Genomic DNA, 16,742 nt, shown 5'->3' on the forward strand with positions numbered 1-16,742 from the left:
GAGGAGTATTGGCTTATTTGAAAGTCTGGAAGACTTCTGTGATATAACCATGTGGCCCTGGGCTTTTTGGTTGGGAGATTTTTAATGACTCTTTCTATTTCCCTAAGTGTTATAGGCCTATTTAAATTATTTACCTGACATTAATTTAACTTTGGTATATGGTGTCTATTAAATAAATTTTTTTCCTTTAGATTTTCCAATTTTGTGGAGTACATATTTTTGAAATAAGACTTAATGATTCTTTGGATTTCGTTGGCATTTGTTGTGTCCCCCTCTTCATTTCTGATCAGGTTAATTTGGATATTCTCTCTATACCTTTTATTAATTTGGCAAAGAGTTTCTCTATTTTGTTGATTTTCTCAAACCACTAGCTCTTGGTTTTGTTGATTCTTTGTATCGCTATCTATGTTTGTAATTTATTAATATCAGCCCTGATTTTGAATATTTCTTGTGAGTCTTCTCTGTCTTCTATTCTTATATTTTTAGGTTTGGTCTTTTAATTATGTCCCAGATTTCATGGGTATTTTGGGTCTGGAAATTTTTAGATTCAACATTTTCTTTGACCAATCTATGGATGTTTTTCTCTTGTCTCATCTATACCTGAGATTCTCTCTTCCATCTCTTGTTTTTTGTCGGTAATACTTGCCTCTGTAATTCTTGTTCTCTTACCTAGGCTTTCCATCTCTAGGATTTCCTCAGATTGTGTTTTCATTGTTGTTTCTATTTCTACTTTCAGGTCTTGAACCATTTTATTTATTTTCTTCACATGTTTGATTGTAATTTCCCGTATTTCTTTAAGGAATTTATTTCCTCTTTTTGGCCCTCTATTGTCTTTATAAGATTGGATTTAAGGCTATCTTCTTGTGATTCAGCTGTGTTAGGATTTGCAGGACATGTTGTAGTAAGATAGCTAGGCTCTGGTGGATCTGGTTGATTATGTTCTTACAATGGCCTTTATACGTCTAGGTTTTACAGGAATTATAGTTAAGTTTCAGATTTCTGATTTTATCTTGTTTGGATGGTTCTTTTTGGATGTTTCCCCCTTTGTTTCTGTTTCTAAACTTCTAGACTGAGTATTCTGGATTTCTAGTGACTAGCTAGTCTTCAAGCCAGTAGGGTGTCTTCTCGGGTTTTGTTGTGGCCTGCATTGACTCTGGGGATTTGGGTCCTACCCTTTCCTCTGGGTTCCTTAGTACTAGTGTGGCCAAGGGTTTTTTGATACCGGTGTGCCTCCATGAAACCAGGCTGGGTTGTGGGATGGAAAATTGAGTTTAGGGGTGCACTGTAGTTTGAGGCTGATGGGTATGTTTTGATGGAATATGGCGGGTAAGGGCTTGGGGCTAGGGCCTTACCTGGTTGTCCCTGTTGACTGCAGGCCTCCAGGAATGTAGGCAGTTCTGTGGCAGGAAACAGAATAGAGGGTATGGGTACAGTTTACTGCTGTTGGAGGTGCTTTTGGGGGAGTTGGTAGGCAGAGCTATAGGGCATTGTCTTTTCTAGTAATCAATGGGAGATGGACCAGACCATGGCGGGTTGTTCCACTCTTAGGTAGAAGTTCCGAGGTCCCACAGAAAGCAGTCTGAGGAAGCCATGGGAAGCAAGCCAGCAAGCAGCATCCCACCATAGCCTCTGCATCAGCTCCTGCCTCCAGATTACTCCTGCCCTGTTTGCATTTCTGTCTTCGCTTCCTTAGATGATGAAGAATGTTAAATAAGTATAAGTCAAACAAATCCTTTCCTCCCCAACATTTTGGTTATGGTGTTTTATCTCATTAATACTAACTATAACTAAAACACATGTACTTCAATTATTCTTGAGAAGATATGAAGGTTCCCATGAATAAATTATGTTATAGCCTTCAATAATGAGCAACATGTTTTATATTACTATCCTGAGTCTGTGTTAGTATAAGAATATATTTTCTGGATGGAAACAGAATGGGATATAGTTTAGAACATTTCTCCTACTCTTGATAGAAGTAAAGCTTGTGTAGCAGTTGAGAATGAAGAGAATGAGAGACGATATGTGTGGTAGAAGATGCAAATGAGGGGATGACATAGTCACAGAGGAGTGAAGCCATTTAATAAAACTGGTATGAGGCAAGAGAGGTATGAAACCGGTGTCATCAGCAGTGGGTATGTGTTCACCTAACTTGTTTATCAATGGTTGATTTCACATGAATATACTCACTGTAATCCTAGCTGATTGTTATAATACTTCTTACAGAGGATTCAAGATGGCAACACTGACCAAGCAACAATAATTTATTAATTTTATATCCCAATTGTAGCCCCCTTCCTCATCTCCTCCCAGTTCTACTCTCCCTCCCTCTTTCCCCCTATCCCCTTCCACTAGTCAACTTAAAGGGTGATTTATTTTCCCCTACATTCTGACCCTAGCTCGTCAGGAATATCTGGGCCCTCTTCCTCTGTGGCCTGTCAAGCCCACATTGCCAGGGGCAATGATCAAAGAGCACCAACTGAGCTCAGACTGTGACAGAGGCAGACTGTGCCTCCCTTACTCAAGGACCCACATAGAGACTGAGCTGCCAGTTGGCTACTTCTGAGCAGGAGATCTAGGTTGTCTCCATGCATGGTCCTTAGTTGGTGCATCAGTTTCTGCAGGAGCCCCTGGGTTCAAATTTTATAGCTTTGTTGGTCTTCTTAAGGACCTCCAGGTCCCTCTGTGTCCTACTATCTTCCCACTCTTCCATAAAATTCTCTGTGCTCTGCCCAACGTTTGGCTGTGAGTTTCAGCATCTGCTTTGATAACCTGCTCAGTGGAGTTTTCAGAGGACCTCTATGGTAGGTCCCTATCCTGTTCCCCCTCTTCCACTGAATCTGGTATCTATCTAGTTTGCAAGAGATTTAAACATCCTCCCTAGGGTCCTACTTATTGTTTAGCTTCTTTAGGTCTGTAGATTTTTTCTATGGTTATCCTATATTATATGGCTAATATCTACTATAAGCAACTATATAGCATGCCTGTCTTTCTGGTTCTGGGTTACCTCACTCAGGATGATCTTTTCTAGTTCCATCCATTTGCCTACAAATTCCATAATTTTCTTGTTTTTAACAGCTGAGTAGTATTCCATCATGTAAATGTACTACAATTTCTGTATCCACTCTTCAGTTCAGGGATATCTAGACTGTTTTCAGATTCTGGCTATTATAAATAAAGCTGCTATGAACATAGTTAAGCAAATGTACAAACTGAATGGTGGAGCATCTTTCAGGTATATGCCCAGCTGAGTCTTGAGGAAGCGCTACTCCCCAATTTTCTGAGAAAGCCCCAGATTGATTTCCAAAGCAGTTGTACAAGTCTGCACTCCCAACAGCAATGGAGAAATGTTTCACTTTCTCCACATACTCTCCAGCATGTGCTAACCCTTGAGTTTATGATCTTAGCCATTCTGATGGGTAAAAGATGGAATCTCAGGGTCATTTTGATTTGCATTTTCCTGATAACTACGAATGTTGAGCATTTCTTTACATGTTTCTCCTCCATTCAATATTCCTATGTTGAAATTTTCTGTTTAGCTCTGTTCTCCACTTTTTTTAACTAATTTATTTTTTCTTCACTTTACATCCTGGTGTAGACCCATCTCCCCTTCCCTTATAACTCCACCCTCCTTCCCCCTCCTTTCTCACCTATTCCTCAGAAAAGGGGAGCTCCTCCTCCAGCTCATCAAGTTACATCAGGACTGAGCATGTCATCTTCCCCTATGGCCTGGCAAGGAAGTCCATCCAGGGGAAAGTGATCAAAGAGCTAGTGAGTCCATGTCCAATGCAGTCCCCACTTTTTTCACTAGAGGACCTTCATGAAGTCTAACCTGCCCATCTGCTACATCTTTGTAGGAGGGCTAGATCCAGTTCATTGATAGTACTTGGTGGACACTTCAATCTCAGCAAGCCCCTCTGGGCCCTTGTTAGTTGGCTCTGTTGGTTTTCTTGTGGCGCTCCTGTCACCTCCTGATCTTTTTCTCTTTCCTCCCAGTTTTCCACTTCCTATTCATTGTCCAATGTTTGGCTGTGAGTCTCAACATCTGTTTTGAGGCTCTGCTGGGTAGTGCCTCTCAGAGGACAAATCTGTCAAGCTCCTGTCTGCAAGTTTAACAGAGTAATATTCATAGTGCCAGGGCTTGGCACTTTCTGATAAGGTGTGTCTTTGGTTGGGATCAGCATTGTTTGGGCATTCCCTCCACCTCCTCATTATCTTTATCCTGCACATCTCATAGGCAGGATAAATTTTGGGTCAAATTACTTGTGGGTGGTTTGGTCTTCCTCTCCCTCCACTATAAGTCCTGTCTAGTTAGAGGGCGTCCTCTACAGTATCTATAACCTCTGCTATGAGGAGTTTCTGCTTGAGTCCCCTTCATGTCCTCTCAGGAACCTACCCTGATTTAGGTTTCAATTGGATTATTTGGTTTGGTGGAGTTTAATTTCTTGGGTTCTTTATATATTTTGGATATTAGCCCTCTGTCAGATGAAGGGTTATTGAAGCTCTTTTCCCAACCTGTACACTGTTTTTGGTTTTTTTTTTTTTGTTGTTGTTGTTGTTGTTGTTGTTGTTCTGTTAACAGTGTCCTTTGCTTTACAGAAGTTTTTCAGTTTTATGAGGTCCCATTTATTAGTTGTTGATCTTAGAGCCTGAGCTATTGGTGTTCTACTCAGGAAGTTGTCTCCTGTGCCAATTAGTTCAAGGCTCTTTCCCAATTTTTCTTCCAACAGATTTAGTGTATCTGGTTTTATGTTGAGGTCTTTGATCCACTTGGACTTTAATTTTGTGCAGGATGATATATATTGGTCTATTTGCATTTTCTGCATGTGGTCATCCAGTTAGACCAGCACCATTTGTTGAACATGCTATCTTTTCTCCATTGCATGGCTTTGACATCTTTGTCAAAAATCAGGTGTCTATTGGTATGTGGCTTTATTTCTGGGTCTCATTTTGATTCCATTGATTCACCAGCCTGTTTCTATGCCAGTACCATGCATTTTTTTTATTACTGTTGCTCTATAGTATAGATCAGGGATGCAGATACCTCCAGATGATTTTTTATTGTAGAAGTTTGTTTTTGCTATTCTGGGTTTTTGTTTTTCCATATGAAGTTGAGAATTTTTCCTTCAAGGTCTGTAAAGAATTGTGGCTGGATATAAAATTAATTAAAAAAAATCAATAGCCCTCTTGTATATAATAGACAAATGGGTTCAGAAAAAAATTAGAGAAACAACAACCTTCACAATAGCCACAAAGAAACATAAAGTATTTTGGTGTAACTCTAGCCAAGCAAGGGAAAGGCTTGTATGAAAAACAAACAAACAAACAAACAAACAAACAAACTTCAAGTCACTGAAGACAGAAATTGAAAAAGATCTCAGAAAATGGAAAGCTCTCCCATGCTCATGACTTGGTAGGATTAACAGAGTAAAAATGGTCAACCTACCAAAAGCAATCTAAAGATTCAATGCAATTCCCATCAAAATAACAACACTTAAGTAGAGAAATACTTAAAGAAATGCTAATCTTCCTTAGTCATCTGAGAAATGAAAATCAATATGACTCTGAGAATCCATCTTACACCCATTAGAATGGCTAAGATAAAAAACTCAAATGACAACACATGCTGGAGGATGTGGAAGATGAGGAACCCTCTTCCATTGCTGCTGTGAGTACAAACTTGTACAACCCCTTTGGAAAACTATCTGACACTTTTTCAGAAACTTGGGAGTAGTTTTAAATAAGTTAAGCAAGAAGGAAGACCCTGGGTAAGATGTTCAATCCTCACTCATACAAGCAAATGAGATGGACATTGGAAGAGGAGCCTATCACAGAGGGCCTCTGAAAGACTCTGCCCAGCAGGATATCAAAGCAGATGCTGAGACTCATAGCCACAGAAGAAGACAGTGCAGCCAGTCCTGATGAGACCTGATAGGCTAGAGTCAGATGGAAGGGGAGGATGGCCCCTATCAGTGGACTGGGGGAGGGACATGGGAGGAGAAAAAGGAAGGGAGTGGGATTGGGAGGAGCTGAGGGAGGGAGCTACAGCTGGGATATAAAATGAATAAATTGTAATGAATTTAAAAATTAACTAATTTTAAAAAAGACCCAGGTATATCACTCCTGGACATATACACAAAAGGTGCTCCGCCATACAACGAGGACATTCACTCCGCTGTGTTCATAGCAGCTTTATTTGTAATAGCTTGAATCTGAAAACAACCTATATGTCTTTCAACCAAAGAAGTGATACAGAAATTGTAGCACATTTACACAATGGAATGCTGCTTAGCTATTTAAAAAAATCATGAAATTTATGAGCAAATGAATGGAACTAGAAAAGATCATCATGAGTGAGAACCAGAAACCAGAGAGACGTGCATGGCATACACTCACTTATAAGCAGATGTTAGCCATATAATATAGGACAAACATTCTAAGATCTAGAGACCTAAAGAAGCTAAACAACAAGTAGGACCTTAGGAAGGATGCTTAATTCTCATTAGCAAGGCAAACTGATAGCCACCTGAAGTGTCAGAAGAGAGGGAACAGGATGGGAGTCTACCGTAGATGTCTTCTTAAAGACTCTACCCAACAGGGGATCAAAGTGATACAGAGACCCACAACCAAACTTTGGACCGAGTCCAGAGAGGCTTATGGTAGAAGATGGGGATGGAAGTACATGGAGGCATCAGTAGCTCCACAAGGAGAGCAACAAGGCAAACAGAGACTGATGCATCAACCAAGGATTATGCTCAAGCAACCTAGACCCCCTGTTCAGATATAGCCTATAGGCAGCTCAGTCTCCTTGTGAGATCCATAGTAAGGGGAGTGGTTGCTGTCTCTGACACAATCTCCTTGCCTACTCTTTGATCACTTTCTCACTGTTGGGGTGTCCTTGCCAGCCCACAGAGGAAGAGGATACTGATGAGATTTGATAGATTAAGGTCAGATAGTAGGGGAGGAAGACTCCCACTTTTAGTGGATTAGGAGAGGGGAATAGGCAGATAAGATGGAGGGAGAGTGGGGCTGGGAGGAAATGAGGAAGGGGGCTATAATTGGAATATAAATTGAGTATATTATAAAAACAATACCTCATGCTGAGAGAAAATTATGCTATATGACATTTTATGCATTTTTATTTATTTTTAGAGCAACATTGAGGATCTTTTGCTTTCAAGGTAATACGCACATTTTTTCAGGCTACGGTGGATTCAGTTTGTTAAATTACCACCATGTATTAATATATAGTCCCTTTAGTTCATGAGTCTTCAGACTATGGATTCTCTATTTGAATCCCACCACGATGGAATATTAAGTTCTCAGGAAGAAAGTGGAGAACTCTGAGTGACTTTATTTCCCCACAATGTGAATAAAGGCATTACAGTATTATTACCATTTTTCAAGGAAATTCTATAATCCTGAAAACAGCTCCAGTGAGAGATATGGATCATTTAGAAATGGGAAAGTATGCTTTAATCACAGCCCAAGACATCCAGAAATTATTTAGCATTTCTCCCAGTCTGACTGTTCTCTGTGGATATCCACCCCTCATCTGTTCTCTTTGGAACACTTCGCTAATCAGCTCCTCTTTGCCTTCCTACAGTCCTCCCCTGGGTATCCTTAGGATGCTCTACTCATTTTTACTCATCATCTCTCTGACCTTTCTTTCTGTTTTGTACATGTTCCTCTTTTTATATATTAGTTACAGTTTTCTTTTTTTTCTTTGTAGATAGGAAAACATAACTGAAGTGCCTCTCTTGAAAACTGTTTTGTCCCTTTTTTTATTCTTGCCTAAAAATGATGTTTCAGGCGTTAACACAGTATATATTATCCACTCACCATTCCACTCCTTTCATATATGAAGAAATTTCTATACATTTTCCATTTAAAATTTTTAACTGTTATACTTTAAAATATAGTTTGTTTAATTCTACTTCATAAATAAAATTTGAGATCCAGCTCCCTCCTAACTTCATGTTTTCTTACTATTATTGTCATTAATAATAGGCCCCTGACACCAGTTAGAACTAACCATGTATTAATAGGTATGGGGCCATCTACCAGGGCCTGGGCAACCAACCAGAAGTTATATTAGTAAAAAGAAATGACTCTTCCTCCCTCAGTAGCCAGCCACTGACATAGCTTCCCATCTAGGGATGGACCCCAAAAGCTGCTTTACCACTCACAGTAAAACTTTGGCTATTTTCATCCTGGGTAAATCTTTTGGAAGCACCCATAGCTGTTGTGAGTTGGTGTGTGCATCAGTCATGTCATTACCAGAATTTCACATCTCTCCTCTTCATGCTCTGGCACTGACATGCTTTCTGTTCAATCTTCCAAGACGCAGCTTAAGCCTGGGGTGAGGGGAGGTTGATACAGATGACTCATCTAATAGTGAGCGCTCATGGTCATTTATTCTCAGAACTCTGACAAGTTATGTGTCTCTATGCTTATTATCACTCACTGTAAAAGAAGTTTTATGAACAGGGTTAAAAGGAACACAAATATATGGGCATACACTGAGGAGACAGTTTGCCAATATGACCATTAATTAAAAACCACCATTTAATTCCCTAATGGCTCATATGTCAATACATAGACTTTGAAATAGCAAGTAGTACATTGGCTCCAAATCCCACATATCCAGATTTCAATTTCAAGTCTGATACTTTGAGTGTGTAAATTTGGGGTAGTTTTATTGCTTACATTACAGAAATAGTAGAAATGTGTACCAGAAATCTGTCCTGAATGCACTAGTACTGCATGTGGGCAGAAGAGAAAAATCTTATGATGTATAATATCCTGTCGAATATAAAATTGGTGATGGAGACTATAAATGGCAGTGTTTGAAAAAGGTATAGGCAATGAAGTTTGGTGAGATGAATTCAGGCAGCCAGGTAGAAGAATTGGGAAGATCCTTCTGGATATTTATAGCTCTAGAGGGACTGGACAGACTTCTCTTTTATTCACAGTGGTAGTCAGCCCAGAATCTTACGATCAAAATAAATATTCATTTGACACCTCTTTGATATAAAGGAATAGAAACTCCTTTGGTCTATGAAGTGAAAGAAAAGGAAAATAATCCTGTTGATTAAAACTATGATTAGATTAGTTAAAACAGAGAAGATAATTTGTAGCCAGAACATCTCTTGGATTCAGAGGATGAAGAACGTTCTCGAAGATGATACAGACACATCACACATCACTCCATTTTTGTTTCCCATAACAGCTCCTATTCCTTAGCTTTCCGGGCAGGAGTTTATATTCAGATCACCAATCTAATTAAGCAAGTCTGGAGAACTTTGTGAGGAATATGAATGCCTGAAAAAGCTGAGATAAGAGAAGGTACAAGAAAAAGCTTGTAACCTGAACCTTCACAGAGATGGAGTGTTTAAAGAATGTACTGAGAGGCAAGGGTTTAGACTGTCAAGCAGAGGCACAGATTTAGTTGCACTGTTTAGATGATGAAATTTGCTGAGGGAAAAAAATGGATTCTTTATCATATGTAGATGAGTTTCTTCCAGAGAAGTATGCTGGGGATGGAATCCAAGGTCTTGTACATACTAGGTAAATGATGCGTTACCTGGCTATAGTCCTAACTCCATTAATGGCTTCTTCTTCTACCCTCTTCATTCTCCTCCTCCTCCTCCCCCTCTTCCTCCTTTCTCTTTATGTGGTGTCTTCTCTCTTCCCTTTTCCCATCTAAGCGGTGAATAATAACTGTTCAAATAATAACTGTTCAACTGTTAGTTGATTAATAAATATCCTTATTAAACCTGGTTTTATGTATGTAAATTTTGTTTGTCATTTTTGAAGTATGACTTTTATTTAAAAACATGTTTTATATACATATATGTTAAATAACTATATATAGTTAATATGTACAATTTAGAAGGTTTGGATATATGTAAATGCTCATGTTGTTATCACTGAAATATAAGTAATAAACACACATATGATATCTAAAGGATTTCTTGAAACTCTTGAAGTAAGAACACATACCATGAGATCTAAGAATATACATATACTCATGTAATAGTAATTAATGAAATCAAAAGCTGTTAGTTTGAACATTAATAAGGAAATTTATATGGAAAAGTTTGGAGAGATGGAAGGAATTGGGGAATGATGCAATTATATTACAGCCTCAAAAACTAAAAGAAAAAGTAAAAATGTGTGTATTGATTTATAGAAAAATATCAAGTCAGTCAAACTTTTAGCATAAATGGAGGAGGTGCTCACAAGGCCTCACCCCTAGGTAAGAGGCTATTGGCAATTGATAAAATGGATTCCAGTTTTCTGTGGTAACATGGATACTGGGAGGTTTCCTTTACTCTAGTGGATGGCCCCACACATATGCAGATACTGGCAGCACTAAAATCTGTAGTCCTAAAGAAGCTAAACAATAAGGAGGACCCCAGGTAAGAGGCCTAATCCTCATTTAGAAGGGCAAAAAGGATAGACATCAGAAGCAAAAGACAGGAACAGGACAGGAGCCTTCTATAGGGTCTTTTGAAACACTCTACCTGGCAGGGTATAGAAGCAGATGCTGAGACTCATAGCCGAACTTTGGGCAGAGTGCAGGGATTCTTAGAGAAGAAGGGGAAGACAGAAAGACATGATGTGGACAGGAGCTTTCCAAGGAGACCAACAGAGCCAAAAAAAAAAAAAAAATCTAGTCTCAGGGCATCCTGCAAAGACTGATGCATCAACCAATGGCTATGAATGGAGAGGACCTAGACCACCCTGCTTAGATGTAGCCTGTGGGTAACAGGGGCTGTCTCTGACATGGACTCAGTGGCTGTCTCTTTGATCACCTTCCCCTGGTTAGGTGCCTAATAAGGGCACAGAGAAAGAGGACCCAGATAGTCCTGGTGAGACCTGATAAGCTAGGAGGACCTTCCCTATCAGTGGACTAGGGAACGGACATAGAGCTAGAAGAGGGAGGGAGGTGGACTGGGGAGAGATGAGGGAGGGGGCTATAGTCAGGATACAATGTTAATAAATAGTAATAAATAATAATAATAATAAAGAACAAAAGAATACAAAACAATAAAAAATTAAAAGGTGGCATATTATAAGTTTTGGGGGGAAGTTGGAGAGGAGAAATGGGGGATGAATATTATCATAACCCATTGTATACATGTATAAGATTCTCAAAGAACACATAAAATATTTTAAAATTAAATACAAGCTACTATTGTTATCTATGTTTTAGAGCAAAGCCCTGAGAATTACTCATATACAATCACAGCTTTGTACTTATTCATGGCTTCCTTCCTCCATCCCAGGAAAATACTATTATTTGGCTATGTGGTATTTGTTGAAAATGATTGAATTTTTTTTCTGTGGATATTGAATAGTTGAAACAAATCTAAGGAATGGAAGAGACTATCTGGAAATGATATATCTGATAAAGATTAATTTCAATAATACACAGGCCATCAAAACTCAATGGTAGAACAGATAAAATAACCCAAATAAAAATCAACAGCATATTTGGATAGGCATTATAAAAGACAAGGCTTATAAGAAAAGATATTTAACAGTTCTAGTATGACAGAAACTAAAGTCAATACAATAACTAATATTCTATCTCACTCCGCTAGAGGCTTTCAATTTTGAAAAGAAAGAAAGAGAAAGACAGAAAGAAAGAAAGGAAGAAAGAAAGAAAGAAAGAAAGAAAGAAAGAAAGGAAGGAAGGAAGGAAGGAAGGAAGGAAGGAAGAAAGAAAAAGAAAGAAAGGAAAAAATTCTGTAAAAGAAAGACAAAAATTCTGTAAAAGTTGGAGTCATGGAAGAAATTGCCACCATTTTGTACATTGTAAAATAAAAGGCACAGTTGTATAAAAGAATATAGAGGTACCTCAAAAAACAAAACAAAACAAACAAGAACTATTATCTATTTCTGCAAGTGTTCTTTTGAAAAAAAAATGAAAATCATTGAAGTTAGGATCTCAGAACTTTGCCTGCAACTGAGCTCATCGTAGTTTTATTTGCAAAGATGTAGAAACAACCTAAAGGTCCACTGACAGATAAATCAACATGTAGCAAATAAATCCAATGAAATACTATGAAGCCCTTGAAAGCTCTTAAGTCTCTCTCAGCTTAATTCCCAAATGCTTGGGCACAGTTTGTTGCTACTTCCAGATTTATCTTTGCCCTGTGAACAATTACAACCAAAAATTGTCTGTATTTTTACTGGCCATTGACAGGACTCAAATCAATTAAGGACTTGTCACAAGCATATACATCAATTGCCATATTTATTTATTTTTTTCTCCACACCAAATGCAGTAGTGACATAGGCTGGGTGTCCAATCACTATTTAAAAATTAGTTGATCAGTTTTCCTGTTCTGCTTAGGATGTAGTTGAACTCAAAATTAGTACTTGTATAGATACAGTCTAATAGTCTAAGTAATGCCTATTCCCCTCTGCCATTGAAAACATTACTAGAAAAATTCTGAGGCAAAGATAACAATAATTACTATTTCCTTTGGGACCTGTTACATAATAAAATTAATGCCATCTTGCATTTAGCACTTATTTGTAACATTGATATTTCCAATAAGAGCTTTCATATATATCTAAATTTAAACAAATATTTATCTGCGAGTAAGTTTATGAAGACAAAATACTAGAGCTCTCAAGCCCTTTCTCTTCCATTTCATTTTTCTCCTTTCCCCCTTTTCCTCCCTTCTTTCCCTTTGAATTGTTTTTCGTTATAGACCTCTTCTTTCTGAAATTCCCACACTACTGTCACATCTATATTTCTCCAAGAAGAGACCAGGTTCCTATTTACTTAATTGCCCAGTCTTCACAGCAAGATCAGATGTAATTTGCTGTGTTGGGGAGGGCTAATAGGTGGTGAGGGGCTCCCCTTTTCTGGAGGGAAAGGGAGAGGGGAAGGGGAAAGGAGAGGAAGGAAGGGACTTGGAGGAGAAAAAGAAGGGGTCATTCTTGGGATGTAAAATAAATAAACTGAAATACAAATTAAAAAAAAAAACTGATTGAATCCCCCACCGTGGGGTATCCTCTCACCTGGGAAACACAATGACTGTGTTTTATGGCCGAGAGTTCTGATTGCTGTTCACTGTGCTGATCCTGTTGTGCTGCTGCTCAGAATGAGAGTCCTCCCGGCGCCGCCATCTTGCCCCTCCCCCCACGGTGGGGGATTCAATCAGCTTTTAACTCACCCGGCTAAACCGCGGAAGAGACCCCGGTTCCGCCAGACGCTTGGCTGCCGGCCGCCAGCCCCAGCCCCAGCCCAGAGCCACAAGCCAGTGTCTCTGGTCCCGGTCCCAGACTGAACCTTGGGCACCACACTATCAGAGACTGGAATTTTGAATCGAGAGATAACCCCAGGGTACAGGAAACGATTGGGACCGGCCTTAGGTCACCCAGACATCCCCTGGAAAAGACTCGGGCAGGTTCCACGGGCACCCCAGGAGCCAGCCCGGAGCCAGAGCCAGGGACCCAGGTTCCGGCACAGAGCCCTGCCTGCCTGCGCGCCTGATTCGCCACCAGAGATAGAAACGGCGGGTCTGATCTCAGAGCACTCAGCTCACCCCCAACCTGAAAAGGTCCCCGGAAAATTACCCAGCTTAGGGAGCCACTCAGACTCCCAAAAGCCACAAAGGCAGACACAGGCAGTTTCTGCGCACCAGACAGCTGGCAGAGACTGAGCCGCCATCACACAGCTGTGCTCCAGGCACAGGCAAATTTCTGTGGCCAGCCAGCTGGCGGACACTGAGCAGTGTGCACCAGGGCAAAAAAAGACACTAGGAGTCGGTGTCTCCAGAGAATCCACGGGGAAGGAAGGAAACTGTACTGATCTAAATCACCCAATCCTTCCCTAGAAAAAGTCTAGCAGTCTAGTGGGGCAGAGGCGCCAGCACTCAGCTGTGCTCCAAACACAAGCACAAACAGTTGAGGCACGCCTGATGTCCAACTGGGTCACAGCAGCTGATCATTAAATTTGCAACAAGAAACCCAGAAACAGGGCAGCTGCCCCCAGGACTTCCCTGGGTGAGAGGAGAACCCTCTCGACTAACAAAGACCACAGTTACCACTCAGGTCTATATCCCTGAGGTGAGCAACTCCTGAAAAAACACCAGCCATCCAGGGACTATACCCAAAAAGCTGAGAAGACATCCTTCAGGAAAATCCAGCTTTCTGCAAAGGGGATTCTCTCCACCACAGGATCCCCAGGAACCACCAGAAAATAACCCCAAACTCCTAAGATAACACAATGGGTAGAGGCCAGCGTAAAAGCTCAAGCAACAAAAGACAGAGCAATATGGCATCTCCAGAACCCAGTTACCCAGGGGCAAGTAGCCCTGGACACCCCACCATAACTGAAATCCAAGAAGATGACCTAACAAGTATGCTCATGAAGATGATAACAGAGGAAACAAATAAGATTCGTAAAGACATAGAGGAAGATAAACTCAAACAGAATATTGCCATCCGTAAAGAAATAGAGGAAGCTGCAGCCAAACAGTTTATGGCCTTTAGAAAGGAAATGCTTAAAACACTGAATGAAATGAAAGAAACAGAGTTGAAGGAACTAAAAGAAAAACAGGAAAGTACAATCAGACAGGTGAAGGAAGTAAACAAAACAACTCAAGACCTGAAGATAGAATTGGAAAAATTAAAGAAAACACAAATGGAAGAAATAATGGAAAGGAAGAATCTAGGGAAGAAAACAGGAACTACAGAGGTAAGCATAACCAACAGACTACAAGAGATGGAAGAAAGAATCTCAGGTGTAGAAGATGCAATGGAAGAAATCGATGTATCTGTCAAAGAAAATGTTAAATCTGAAAAATTCCTGACACAGACCGTCCAAGAAATGCAAGACAATATGAAAAGACAAAACCTAAGAATAATAGGTATAGAGGAAAAAGAAGACTCCCTTCTCCAAGGCCCAGAAAATATTTTCAACAAAATCATTGAAGAAAATTTCCCCAAGCTAAAGGAGAGGCCAATTAGAATACATGAGGCCTACAGAACACCCAGCAAATTTGACCAGAAAAGAAAATCCTCCCGCCACATAATAATCAAAACAGTAAGTATACAGAACAAAGAAAAAATACTAAAAGCTGCAAGGGAAAAAGGCCAAGTAACATATAATGGCAAACCCATTAGAATCACACCTGACTTTTCAACAGAGACTATGAAAGCCAGAAGGGCCTGGACAGATATCATGCAGACCCTAAGAGAACACAGATGTCAGCCCAGGCTACTATACCCAGCAAAACTCTCAGTCCTCATAGATGGAGAAAACAAGATATTCAATGACAAAAACAAATTTCAACAATACCTACAAACAAATCCAGCATTACAGAAGACACTGGAAGGGAAAATACAACCCAAGAAAGCTAGCTACATTCAAGAAAACACAGGAAATAAATAACCTCACTTCAGTAAAACAAAAAGCAACCAAGCACACGACCTGATGAGCACAGCCAACATCAAAATCAAGAGATCTAACAACCACTGGTCATTAATCTCTCTCAACATCAATGGACTCAACTCTCCAATAAAAAGACACAGATTAACAGAATGGATACGTAAACAAAACCCAGCAATCTGTTGCATACAAGAAACACACCTAAGACACAAAGATAGACATTACCTGAGGGTAAAGGGTTGGAAGACGACTTTCCAAGCAAACGGACCCAAGAAGCAAGCAGGAGTAGCCATTCTAATATCTGATAAAATAGACTTTCAACCAAAATTAATCAAAAGAGATGGGGAAGGACACTTCATACTCATCAAGGGAAAATTCCACCAGGAAGACATCACAATCCTGAACATATATGCCCCAAATACAAGGGCACCCACATTTGTGAAAGAAACATTGATAAAATTTAAAGCACATATAGATCCACACACATTAATAGTGGGAGACTTCAACACCCCACTCTCAACAAAGGACAGGTCAACCAAACAGAAATTAAACAAAGAAACAATGTCTCTGACAGAGGTCATGAATCAAATGGACCTAACAGACATTTACAGAACTTTACACCCAAACACAAAAGAATTTACCTTCTTCTCAGCACCTCATGGAACCTTCTCCAAAATAGACCACATAGTGGGTCACAAAGCGAGCCTCAACAGATACAAGAAGATTGAAATAATCCCATGTATCTTGTCTGATCACCATGGAATAAAGCTGGACCTCAACAATAACAGAAATAACAAAAAGCCTACACACACATGGAAACTGAACAACTTGTTACTAAATGACAGCTGGGTCAGGGAAGAAATAAAGAAAGAAATTAAAGTCTTTCTAGAAATCAATGAAAATGAAGACACAACATACCCGAACTTGTGGGACACAATGAAAGCAGTGCTAAGAGGAAAGTTCATAGCACTAAGTGCCTTCAAGAAGAAATTCGAGACAGCTCATTCAAGCACCCTAATGGCTCAATTAAAAACCCTAGAAAAAGAAGAAGCAGACACACCAAGAAGGAGTAGACGGCTGGAAATAATCAAACTCAGGGCTGAAATCAATCAATTGGAAACAAATAAAACAATTCAAAGAATCAATGAAACCAAGAGCTGGTTCTTTGAGAAAATCAACAAGATCGACAAACCCTTAGCCAGGCTAACTAAAAGGCAGAGAGACACCACCCAAATCAACAAAATCAGAAATGAAAAGGGGGATATAACTACAGACACTGAGGAAATCCAAACAATCATTAGGACTTACTTCAAAAGTCTATATG

General features: G+C 39.7%; 1 long non-coding RNA gene across 1 annotated transcript in view; it reads right to left on the reverse strand.

Moving 5' to 3' along the window:
- LOC132655819 (uncharacterized) overlaps positions 1-13,399 on the reverse strand; it is an 83,307-nt gene extending 69,908 nt beyond the window's left edge. Inside the window, exon 1 of the long non-coding RNA XR_009593694.1 lies at positions 13,045-13,399. This is a non-coding gene — a long non-coding RNA (uncharacterized LOC132655819). The remainder of the gene's footprint in view (positions 1-13,044) is intronic.
- Positions 13,400-16,742: the final 3,343 nt, after the last annotated feature.

Source organism: Meriones unguiculatus, chromosome 8 (genome assembly GCF_030254825.1).
Source record: "Meriones unguiculatus strain TT.TT164.6M chromosome 8, Bangor_MerUng_6.1, whole genome shotgun sequence".
In the NCBI taxonomy this organism is placed as follows: domain Eukaryota; kingdom Metazoa; phylum Chordata; class Mammalia; order Rodentia; family Muridae; genus Meriones; species Meriones unguiculatus.